This window comes from Melanostigma gelatinosum (assembly GCF_949748355.1).
Source record: "Melanostigma gelatinosum genome assembly, chromosome: 14".
Lineage (NCBI taxonomy): Eukaryota > Metazoa > Chordata > Actinopteri > Perciformes > Zoarcidae > Melanostigma > Melanostigma gelatinosum.
In genome coordinates this window covers 24,630,096-24,642,179 of record NC_136647.1, presented here as the reverse complement: position 1 = coordinate 24,642,179, position 12,084 = coordinate 24,630,096, and the positions used below count along the sequence as shown (strand labels likewise).

Sequence of the window (12,084 nt, the reverse complement as noted above, 5' to 3'; positions counted from 1 at the left end):
TGTGCCTCGAGAATTAGGTTAAAGTGGATGAGAGCTGAAGAACAGAACACGTTAACTATCATCAGAAACTACAGTTTCCTTTAACTCGTTGTCTTCTTGTGGATTGTTTGATCCCTTATCTGCATGTTTTTCTATCTTGAATCTCTCCAACCTCATATTGTAGGTCCAAACAGCCCATAAAATATGTCCGCAGACAAAATAAGTAGATTTACAAATTTAATTGTTATTATTTGAGATAATAAAGCATTGTGAAATAGAACCTATTAAAAAAGGCAAATTGTCCCTTAGTTGACGCTCCAGCTGTAAGTAATGGTGCATGAAGTGCGCATTGTTTCCGGCTTGTCATTTTGAAGCCAGGACATAAGCTTCTGACTGCTGCTTTGTTGACCTTTGTGGAGGAAGAGCAGGGAGAGCGAGGCAGAGGGAGGGGCCAATGCGAAGAGGATGAAATGTGAGTGGGGCTTCATGCACGGAGAACTCAACAGTAAACAATCCTACATCATCTTCTCTGTATGGCAAAGGTTCTGATATAACACCATAGAAATATACAGTCATGAACACAAGGAGTTGATATGTGTTTTTAAGTGTTACAGTCCATTAAAGGTCAAACCCAGTTACTTTAAATGTCAGCCTCTCACAAACAGCAAATACAAACATTTGATTTCAACAAAAAAACAATCTTTTCCGTAGTATTTGCTAGATAATCCTTTTGCTATCTACATAGTTCCTAGATAAGGCTGAGATAGGCCTGAGTCCACGTCTTGATGGACTAGTTTGGACTTGTCGTTTCCAGATAACATCCACAGACCTGTTCAGGATAAAGTTCCCCTTCACCGCTCTGTTCAGTGTCCCCCTCCTCTATATCAGCCCAGCTTGGAGCTCCTGAGCATTTAGCTGCTGATGGATGCTTTTTTAACCATTTGCTGGAGAGCATCACTTGACAGGCCGTGTCCATTAATATCCACTCTGATAACCGTGAGGAGTTGACTCCTGCCGTGTTTCTGGTAATGGACTTCCGCTGAGTCAACACATTCTCTCCCCAGTGTGTCCGCAGCTTGGTCAGTGCTTCTAAGCGCTACATACCCCATCCCGTCCATATACGCTTGTCACATGCGGCCTTTCAAATATACTATGTCTTCACAGGAAGTTGGGTTTAGGACACAAAACCACGTATGCCATGTACACCACACCACTTTCAAAGCAGTCAGATAGCGGTACTGTTCATACACAACTGGCTGATTTGTGATGGGGAGTCTTGAGGTCGTTGTGGTTTTCACACTACATGACTGACCGGAGACAGAGGGTCACACACTCCAAGATCTGTTCCCAGGAGGGATCCCTGATGAGTAGGTCTGGTCTCTGAACTACGTTTGTCACCAAAACACACACGAGAAGTGACACGGATGTAAGATAATCCTGCCTGTTGATGTGGTCGGCGGCACATCTGTTCACATAATAGTCTCTACTGTTTCCCCTTATGTAGATCACTGTGTTACTTTTATTCATGCAAGCATCCATCGCACACGGTGCAACAACAACTTTGGTCAGTGTTGCAAATGCAACACAAAGCACACACAGGTACAGGCGGCCCCTCCGCCAGGTTTCCCCTCAACCCGTGTCCTGCGCTCTCATTGGCTGGAGCTGCCTGACAGACCCCCCAACAGGTCCAGATATTTAGCGTCTGAGGTGCATCGGTGAGCCTCTCAGCTCGCGTCCTTGAACAGTTCACATGAGCCACAGTGGATGTGCTTCTGAGTATTTTGTCGGCGAGTGGAATATCAGGGCAGCGGTTGTTTAGATTGAACTGGCGCTTTATGTTCAGGGAAAGAGTGTGGTTGATGTTAACTTGATTAACTATTGACTCAAGTGACAAAATGTCAACATGTACTTATAGTTACACACTAGTGGTGTAATGGACAGCTGTCGATCTGTGATCCGTACGGACACAGCTCGACACACATGTGAACCGCAGATTAATGACACAGTTCAGCGTTAACCATCATAGTGTGAAATAATGTTTTCCTGCTCAGTAAAACATGTGATCAAGACGTCTGCATTTCAGCTTTTCCAGTCGCTGATCTCTGATGTTATCTGTGTTGAGATCAACTGGAGGTTGATAGCATCGCTAACGGCTAACCAACAAAGGTTCTGTTCACTGACATTATGATGTGTTCAGGCTCTGTTTGGTGAAAATTTGTATTGGGTGAAGGTAAATTATAACGTTATCATGATGTGTTCACATGTAATTTCGTAAAATGTAGTGTTGGTGAGAAATCCATTTTCTTGAAGGAGATGTTTTCACAACAACAAAAATAGATGTTAGAGATGAATTATGAGCTCTAACAATACATCATTTAAACTACTAATGACAAGATTCATTTAAATCAATAAAAATACAATCTTTTATTTCCTTCTCATTTAAATTGTGTTTTTATGAAGAGAGAAAATACTATAAATGATTATAACAAAGTAAAAGGATAACAATTCATGGTTTGAACTGACTTCAGAGCGGTTGAAATTATGTTTTGGATGGATGGAGCCTTGCAGACCAGCTGCTGTAATCAAACAACAAAGGGATCTGTATCTGCCAATATGGATCATCAATGATCATCAATTAGTATCGGCGGCAAAGAAACCTGATCAGGGATCTCTAAAAGTTATATTTGCTCCATTTATTCTTTTGTGCTGATCCGATCCGTGACACTGATCCGTGATCCGATCCGTGAGTTTCATGATCCGTTGCACCTCTATTACTCACGGAACACAACCAACAAGTCCTGTGTTTGTTTGACCCATCCCCCCTGCCAGACCTGTGGACTACCTCACACATTCTACTCCGGCGGTTGCTCTTAGCGTGTCTTCAGGGTGCGGTTGTGTTGTGTGTGTGTGTTGACATGGGTGCTGGTTGACACTGCGGCTGCCTCAGTGCGTCGGTGTCAGACACTGAGGACCACTGACCAAGCGTCGCTAGCTGACGCAGTGGGTTGGCTGGGTATGCACACTTTATGCATGCACGCTAACCGAATAATGACCGGGCATCTGCTGGAGGTCAACATGTCTTTGTCTCTCTTAGACTGTCTCCTAAACTCAGGACACAAATGCTCGCACTGCTCATTGTTTTTTGGCAAATGAGGTGGTTAGTAAGTAAATAAGGTTTATTTTCGAAACAGAAGACGGTCTCATGTTTGTGTCCACCTCTGCTGACGAGCATAATGTTGATCTCTAGTATCAAACTAATCTTGAGTAAGGTATCGTAGAGCTCTGGGTGAACACAGACGGCTACAGGATTTATTTCCTGATTCAACAACGGCAGGAAGCCAGTGATGACAGGGGGAGCAACTCAACGCTGATAGGCTATCGCGCCACAGCGTCACGCGATTATTTCTCAGAAGTTGAAAAATTTGAACTCGCGCGTTGCCGATTTTCCGGCGTCCAACGCAAAAACGCGTCCAACGCGCCATCGCAAAATCGCGGCGCTCCAGTCTCATCGCGTCTGTGCATAGACTTTGTATGTAATCTCGACGCGCGTCAAAAAATCAACGCGACCGGTGTGAACGCAGCATTAGTTACAACGCTGCGGGTCTCTCTCTCGCTCTCTCTCTCTCGCTCTCTCTCTCTCGCGCTCTCTCTCTCATATCAAATTTAGTTTAAAATCAACACTTGCACATAAAGGTTTACTAGATTATGGATTCATAAATGTGGTCAACGAGCTCTGCTGGTGGCTGAAGTCTCTGTCGTACTGGAGAGTAATTGCTGCATTTGTTCTTTTATAGTTTCTGTGTGTGGACTTCACAATAGTTGTGCAGAACAAAATAAGCATTAATAAAGACAGGAAAGTCCCCCGTTTTGTGTCCATCGTCCTCCCTAAAGCCGCTCCGTAGGTCTGATAACCGCAGGACACGCCGCTCACTGACCGCTCCAATAACAGCTGCTTCCTCCGTAATAATGCAGACTTTAACAGCACAACAGCTGCTAGTAAAGACAACAAGGTCAGCAACGCCTGTAATCAGTTGTCCATGTTGAATTAACCTGGTAGTCGATCGGTAATAAATGTTAGGGTCACGTGATAGGAGAGTGACGAATCAGGGAAGGACCTGTCATGGCTGCTAAGAACCAATCAAGTAGTGAACGCAGGTGTGGGCGTCATCGTTTCCAAACTTCTCCGGTTTCGGCTATCCACACGAAAACGCAACCCGGAGTTTTCAAACTTTTTCAAACTCCTCCGTTTTTGGTGCTCGAAAACGCCTACGTAGTGTGTACGCTCAGTGTAAACGTAGCAAAACATGTTTAAAATGGAAATGGAGTAGTGTGGATGTAGCATCAGGAGTCTCATTGGGTTAATTGTTTTTTCATGAGCTTCCCCTTTGTTCTGGCTTTACTTAAACCCACGGCCATCCCTTAATCAATCTCTCTTTCTCTCTGTCATGGTTGAAATATATATAGCCGACCCCTGAGACCCCTCCCCCCTACTGAGCCACTTCAGAGGCAGTTTGACCTCCATGACTTCTGCTATTGGTGTGGACTCCTGGCTGAAGGGAGACACATACAGAGAAAAGTGGATGTTTTGCTCCCAGCCACCTGTTCATCATTTTATCCAGCAGTGTGTGTACATATTCACACACGTCTATATATGCATAGCCAATGTTCTGCCTTTACCAGCAAACTACACAACACTTCTTCAGCTGAGGCAGAATGGTAAAGGACTGTTCACTTTTACAGTGTTTCTTTCCTCAGGCTACAGGGAGAGCAAACAGTGGCACAATTTCCTGTTCAAGGAATAGTCATTCTTCCTCACTGGAGTCAAATAACTAAATATTTACTTTGGTGAAAGCAAATAGTACCAAGTGTGCAAAGCAGAAAGTACAAATCAGATGTGTTTATATGTAGTTTTCCCAGGGTAGGACATTTACATATTTTTTTGGGGGCACTTTTTGAAACTTGAAATAACATTTAACCTTTGTTCAAAATAATAAATATACTTATTTAGGCTTACAGTATATGAGCAATTGTCATCAAATGGCAATAAGACTATTAGGCAGTAGCCTACAGATTCAAAGTGTTTTCTTAGATTTTTTAACAAAAAACAAACATAAATCAGACAATCATATTCAATTTCATTCTTATTTCTTTGTGGTTATTTATTGTTATTATTAAATGTTTTAAACAACCATTAACAATTATTAAGTCAACGATGCCTTGATTACATATATCAGTCATTGTATGGAATTATTGAGAAAAATATTTTCGTAGCACCTCAAATATTGTGATATTACCCATTTTTGTCCTGAACTTATGCATTAGTCATTGTGTGGAATTTTTGAGAAAACCTATTTTATAGCACCTTAAAAAATTTTTTAATGTGCCATTTGAAGGTAAAAATTCAGTTCAGAGTTTTTACTTCGTAAAATATCTTAATTGACTGTCAGTCAGGTATTATTCATTTCCAGCAACCCTCAAATCAAAGAATAAAGACACTTTAGGTGTATTTTCCCTTTAACTCACGAGATGCAGGTAGCATGCTTTATACTTAATGTGAATATAATTCATTTAATCTAATTTCCATTATGCAATATTTATACTTTGTTGGCATCTTATTCTGAAAACCGGATGTTTCGTCTGAAGAAACCGGATGTTGTCTCACGTTAATCTTTCCGTTAACTTTCAAAGTCCTTCGCTCGCTCCCGATCTGCGCCGTTTGAATGAGTTTACCTTGGATTTCAGGATATAGGTGCACTGACATGTAAGTGTCTGCTGAGTTGACCGCAGTTTCGCAGTCACAGGTCTGATTAAGAAGCTCTCCATTTTTTTATTTGTTTCGAAAGTTCGGGGGCATTGTTTGCCCCTCACCTAGTGATATCGGGGGCAAAATGATATTTCTTGGGGGCATTTTTGCCCTTTGACCTCGTGTATTTCCGACGCTGAGTTTGCCACATGACAATGAAAAACAAGCAGACGACATTGCATTTCATTGTGTGGTACAGAAGTCTATCCTGGATGAATCCATATTCTGCAAATCACATTCCGTGAATAGTATTGTACTTTAGAAGATTTCTAAAATACTTTGAAGAGATAGCCACACTCACAGTGCTTAAAGGGCAAGATGGAGGAAATATGGATAAAATGAAGCCGCTCAGATACGTAATGACAAAGTCAAGCTTTCCTCACAATGGTTCTACAAACAACTCAAATCACCAAGCCTGAAGACGGTTAGATGAATCAATATCTCCAGTTAGATTCAAATCTGACAACAAGTGAAGATTTGAACATGTGGTTTTTAAAAGGTTCTCTGTGACCAAGCTAACCCATGTCTTACGGCTAGGGAGTGCCAGGAGTGTTTGCAGTGGCAGGTGTATGTGGGAATGAAGGGAATCTGATCTCAAACAATAGTAGCTGAATGAAAACACTCGAAACATCCCTGGTGTCCAGAGCAGTGCTGTTTTTTCTTCAAGGCCGCGTCCTCCCTGGTATTCCTGTTGCTGTCCTCGTGAGGAACAAAAGGGCTTTATGTGCCTTTATTGATGGCTTGCTGTATCTCAGCTGTGTTGTAGTTAGGCCTTAGTAATAATAGTTAAGACATATTGACATTTGTGAACAGTGTTGTATTGTTCTTCAACTCTCAATTTCAACTTTAAGGCAAATTGGTTTTGCAACATGAAACATGTACATGAAATAAGTCGTTCATGTCTAAAACTCCACAACTGTGCTACATCAGGACGAGAAGCACATTTGAAATTTCAAGGACTTTGTTGAGATAAGGACCTCCCGCATCCCTTCCATGAGATGTGTATTCACGCTCTAATATGTGTGTTATCTAGGTAGGCCTGGAGGAGTGCTAGCACAGCACTGTGTGTGTGTGTGTGTGTCAATGCAGTGAGTCAGTACCGAAGGCAAACACAAACACAAAGAGTGCGGCCTTATCTCTCCCTTTAGCCAAACTTGTCTGGCTGTCCAGCTGCTCCAAACCTCATACCACAGAAAATACATTTTGCTTTGTGCTGGACTTTTGATTTTGATTATTGGGGGGTGAGGACAAGGCAGGCATTTGTGTGTGTGTGTGTGTGTGTGTGTGTGTGTGTGTGTGTGTGTGTGTGTGTGTGTGTGTGTGTGTGTGTGTGTGTGTGTGTGCGTTGGTATCTCCGGATTGTGAGGGCTTTTCACCTGTTTACATACTTACTTTGTGAGGACATGCTGGACTTGTGAGGACAAAGTCCATGTCCTCACAAGTCGCGCACTGTAGAGGCACTTATCAACACGTAACTAACGTCCTCCCGCATTTTCTCCGCATGTCTCAACAACTCGGTTTCACCAGAATTCTAGTGTATGCCAGTGTGTGCGCCCAGTGTATAATTTAGATTTCCACATTTCTTTTTATTTTTTTATTTTCCCGCGAATGTGTATCAGTGTGTCGTCAATCATTGGCTAGTATTAGGCAGACTGGTCATTGGCTGTACTCGAAGTCAATCACACACTCTGATCAGTGATTGGCTGTTCTCGAAGTCACTCAGGGAGATGCTGGTCAGTGATTGGCTTCTGAACCTGCGGTCAGGTTTCGCCCTGACGCTGAAGAAATGAGTCTGGATTCGATGGACGTCTTTTGTGGGCTAATACGGACTTGGAATTAACTTTACCGAACTGGTAAGTGAAAGTTTTAACGATGTATTAACAACTAAATGCATTTACTAAATGCCATTTAGTGAAGGGCTGTCTTTTCGTTGCTTTGTAAAACAAACGTCTCCACTTCCTCGTGAGCCTGGACCCAGCTTTGCACCAGGTGGAATCAATCCGGCTTAATGTTCAGCTGATTCCACCGCAAACTTTTACTGCACTGTAAAAGTCTGCGGAGGAATCAGCTGTTATTGGAGCTCGTTGTGCTAGCAGCAACTGGCCAAGACAGTTAGCTGTAAATGCTTTTCCGAGCTGCGACGAGCAACAGTTATTACCGGTATATTCGCTAATGCTAATCGCGGTTAGCATTTCCCCATTGGAGGTAATGTTAAAATTAGCTTAGAAGCTAGCGAGTCGGATTTAGATAGATAGGTACTTTATTCATCCCCAGGGGGACATTTGTATGTTACAGCAGCAAGACACACCAACAAGTAAAGTAACAGAGTAACCAAAATATTAAGTATTAAAAATAATATCCATTAGAAATAAGACGTCTTAATTAGTGACAGCTGATATGACTTAAGCCCGGTGACGTTCGTCAGCCCGAGCATTCATAATTATTGTGAGGAATAATTAACATGGACATGTGATCAGACAGTCTCTTCACATATATTATTATTATTATTATTATTATTAAAAGGTGATCTGTGCAACTTTGTTTTTCAGGAAGTTTGTATCAAACAATATGCCCCTGTTAATTATCCAACTTTGAAACCTAATTTAATTATTGCTATCCTCACTATAAATACAGATTGGTTTAGTACTGCAGACTCAGCATGTTCTCTGGAAATTATTGCAGCAAAGATGGCGGCGAGAAGGAGAAGAAAGACTCCTGATCGAGATGCCATGGACCATATCATTCTGGCCAGAGACAAATCTTTTCTGGAAGGAAAATTCATTGACACATTTAAAGGTAAGTCTTTCATCTCATATTGTTTGGACACCACTGACATCATAGTTAACTCGCAGTTTTGTACATGTTGTCAATTGACAAGTTACTATTAACCAGTGGCGGGCCGTGCATTTTATACCTGGGCCTTCACTGCTGTCCTGCAGCTGAAACACAGCTACGGTTATTATTTGTTTCATGTTCACTTGTTCTGTTTTTCTGACTGTTTGTCTAAACTGTTTGTGTCTAAACTGTTACTCTTGTAAAGCGGCCTTGGGTCCCCTGAAAGGCGCTATATAAATTAAAGTTATTATTATTATTATTATTATTATTATGTTAAAATGAAGCTCAACACCTGTAAATACACTAACTGCAGAGAATACGACGATTCAGTCACGGATATTCTCATCTCTGCGAGCGCCGAATTCACAATGCTCCGCTAGTTCGTACAAAGCCCTGATAAAAGTCTCAGCTTTCTCTCCCGGTATTTGCACGCGCAGATGGAAACATGTACGTTCGTGTATTACATTCCTTCTCGGCACAAAGTACTCATTGAACTTTCCAAGCACCCGAACAAAATCATCTCTTATGTCCATCTTCGGGAAATGCAAACAAACGGAAGATGTTCTCCGACTCGCTTCCCATAGCGTATATCAGGCTGTTCACCTGCACGGCACCATCTTCTTTGTCCAGCTTGGTGGCGGTTCTGAATCTCACAAAACGCTGCTTCTACTCCGGCCATTCTCCTGGCTTATCGAAGGAAAAGTTTGTCGGGGGATTGAACTTTGTCATGTCTCCGCTTTCACTTCTGACACCATGTAAATCAATGCAATAGAGGCTTCTTAGTTTGCTCAGCTGGTTTTAATGGATCACCGTGTCTCACTTTACATACATCTGGAACTCCCGTATAAACCCCAGTATATGCGCATTAGACTACCGTATATGACAGTACCCGCCTATGAGTGCTTTTGGGCGGCGGAAGGGTTCATGGCAGCACCCCCGCTGCTCGTTCAGGACAGTGCAGAATGTACGAGCTTTAACGTCACAGTCAAAACACCAGAAAAGTCTCCAATAGCCATGAGGGTTTGGAAAGTCGCCGGATTTAGCGAGAAAGTCGGCAAGTTGCCAGCACTGGCTAAATATGTCCCCAGAGCAACATTGGACGTAACAATAATTCCTATCGCATATAAAACCAAACAAAAATCCATCTTCATAAAAACAAGTTGTAAAAATAATAATATATAAACAAGCATATTAAAGCTACTGCAGATGTAAAAACAAACGCATTTAACTTAGCAGAGCTGCTGTTCACTATCTAAAGACAAAGTGCATCCTCCTTTCTTTGTTAGAGTTTAATCTCACGGTTGTTCAGTACATCCGTGTGTTTTAGTTCCAGTAAGAAGTCCTTCTCCGTTCATGGACGCCAGTGAAGACAGTGGAGTCTCCCAGTTGTATTTCTTGAATACGTTTTAATGCGTTTGAGGCTGAAGATGTCCGCTCACAGAGGCAGCAGATTTTGGGATTGTCACCGCCCAACACGTCACGCTAGCCCACTGACCAACTACTTGTAGGCCAGCTAGCAGCTCTGACACGTCAAAGAATACGCCCAACATGTCAAACTAAAGATCTGATTAGTTGAACACGATGACAATCAACAATATCGTCCCCATTCACTTAAACTGCAAAGAGATTCAAGTGAGAGTCTGCAGGCCTAGTCTTCTACCTAGAGACACAGAGGTGAACGCTGATTGGATGAAAGCTCTACTTAAAACAAGCTGCACTGGAAGCAGAGCAACTGAGGAAGACAGTAGCAGTGCAATGAGAACATAAGATAATGGGAAAATATGTTGATAAATTAGAATACATGTAGTGTATTTATGAAAATGTTTTAAATTATAAAATAGCGATAACTTTGTGATTCTGTTTAGGCCAGCAGAGAAGGCTTTGAAGGCCCTGACAGCCCACCACTGCTGTTAACAAACACAAATACATGCAAGTGTAGAGCTTATTGTATAAAGATCTGTGCTGATCAAGCAAATGTAAAATCTGTACTCCAAATGTACCTGCAGGGCACAAATAACTGTGGGCGGCCCACCCAGATAAAGCCATTGTGTGGTTAACTTTGTTAAGAATTTGCGACCTACATTCCATGTTTTTGCAGGATTTATTTCATTCAGAAGATAAGCCACGAGTAGCGTTAATTGCCGAACAAATAGTTAATTCTTTCCTTGCTATTTTAGGGAGAGGTGTTTTTACACGGTAATACATTGCACCATCCAGTTTTGTGATGGAGTACCGTGGAATTCTGTCACGAACTACAGGTGTAGATGACACAAATAATCCCTGTGTGTTTGATTTCATCTGGAATGGAACACACTATTGGTAAGTTAGCTGCTTGTTGATTTACTGAAATGGATTTCTTTTTATAGAGTTATTTGTTGTAAAAGAACAAATCAATCATCAGTTCAGATTCAGAACAAAGATGGTGTATGCTGCATGGTATACTTGTATCTATTTGGTTTAACCAGGGCCTCATCTTGTGAGTGTGAATTTCCCAAAAGTTATACAGCACAATGCGTGGGAAAATGTAAGAGTGGTGCAGTGGTATATGTGTACAAAAGGTTCCTGTTTTACATATAAACCAAGGTTGGACAACACAGAAAATATTTCTGTCATGACATTTTGAATGATTTAACCCCAGGAAAGCTTTTGAGTTTTATCTGGGCTATTTGTCTTACAGCATAGAAGAGGATGGAACACTCGGACGACTAGCAAATGATAATCACAGAAATCCCAACTGCAAAGTTAAAAAAAGAATTTTCAAAGGAAGGCCACACTTGTGCCTGTTTGCTATAAAAGACATATTTCCAGGCGAGGAGATAACGTACAACTATGGGGCGTCTTCTTGGCCATGGAGATCAATGGTGAGTTTATGTTCTCATGTTCTCTAAATGATAGTGTGTGGTAACTGACGGGGCAACAGTGTTTCATTGTCTCCTGCTTTTCATTGAACTACTTTGCTGATTTATTCAGATCATATTTTATTCCCAGACATTACAATGTCCTTAAAGTCCCAGTGAAACAGAGGTGTAACTTATTTTTCTCAGTTTTCTGTTGTCATTGTGTATAAGACTGGAGTACTCTGTAGGCTAGCTGATCCACTGTAAATGTACACACCTTCATAACTGCAACGCCTCTGCCTTCACACAAGTCTTCCTCAAACTTCTCCAGAAGTTATATGACAACAGCATATATTTTCTCTGTACAATCTTAGGCACCTTGTAAAGAACCGTCTAATCCTGAACCCAAGAAAGGAGTTCCATTCTCGTCAGAAAAAGAAATGGTAAGTTCCTTTTTGTAATATCGCAGTCGCATGCTGTTTGGCTAGAATGGGGGGAAACAACACCTCCATGACACATCCGCCTACTTCCTGGGATGGGATGTATTTCATGTCTGCAGTGCACACCGCATGCCAACAGTGAAAGTGGCAGTAGGTATTTAATCAGAATAGAATTTACTAAAGTGATTCC

General features: G+C 41.8%; 1 protein-coding gene across 2 annotated transcripts in view; it reads left to right on the top strand.

Moving 5' to 3' along the window:
• alcama (activated leukocyte cell adhesion molecule a) overlaps positions 1-12,084 on the top strand; it is a 136,460-nt gene that overhangs the window by 33,870 nt on the left and 90,506 nt on the right. The window lies entirely within an intron of this gene.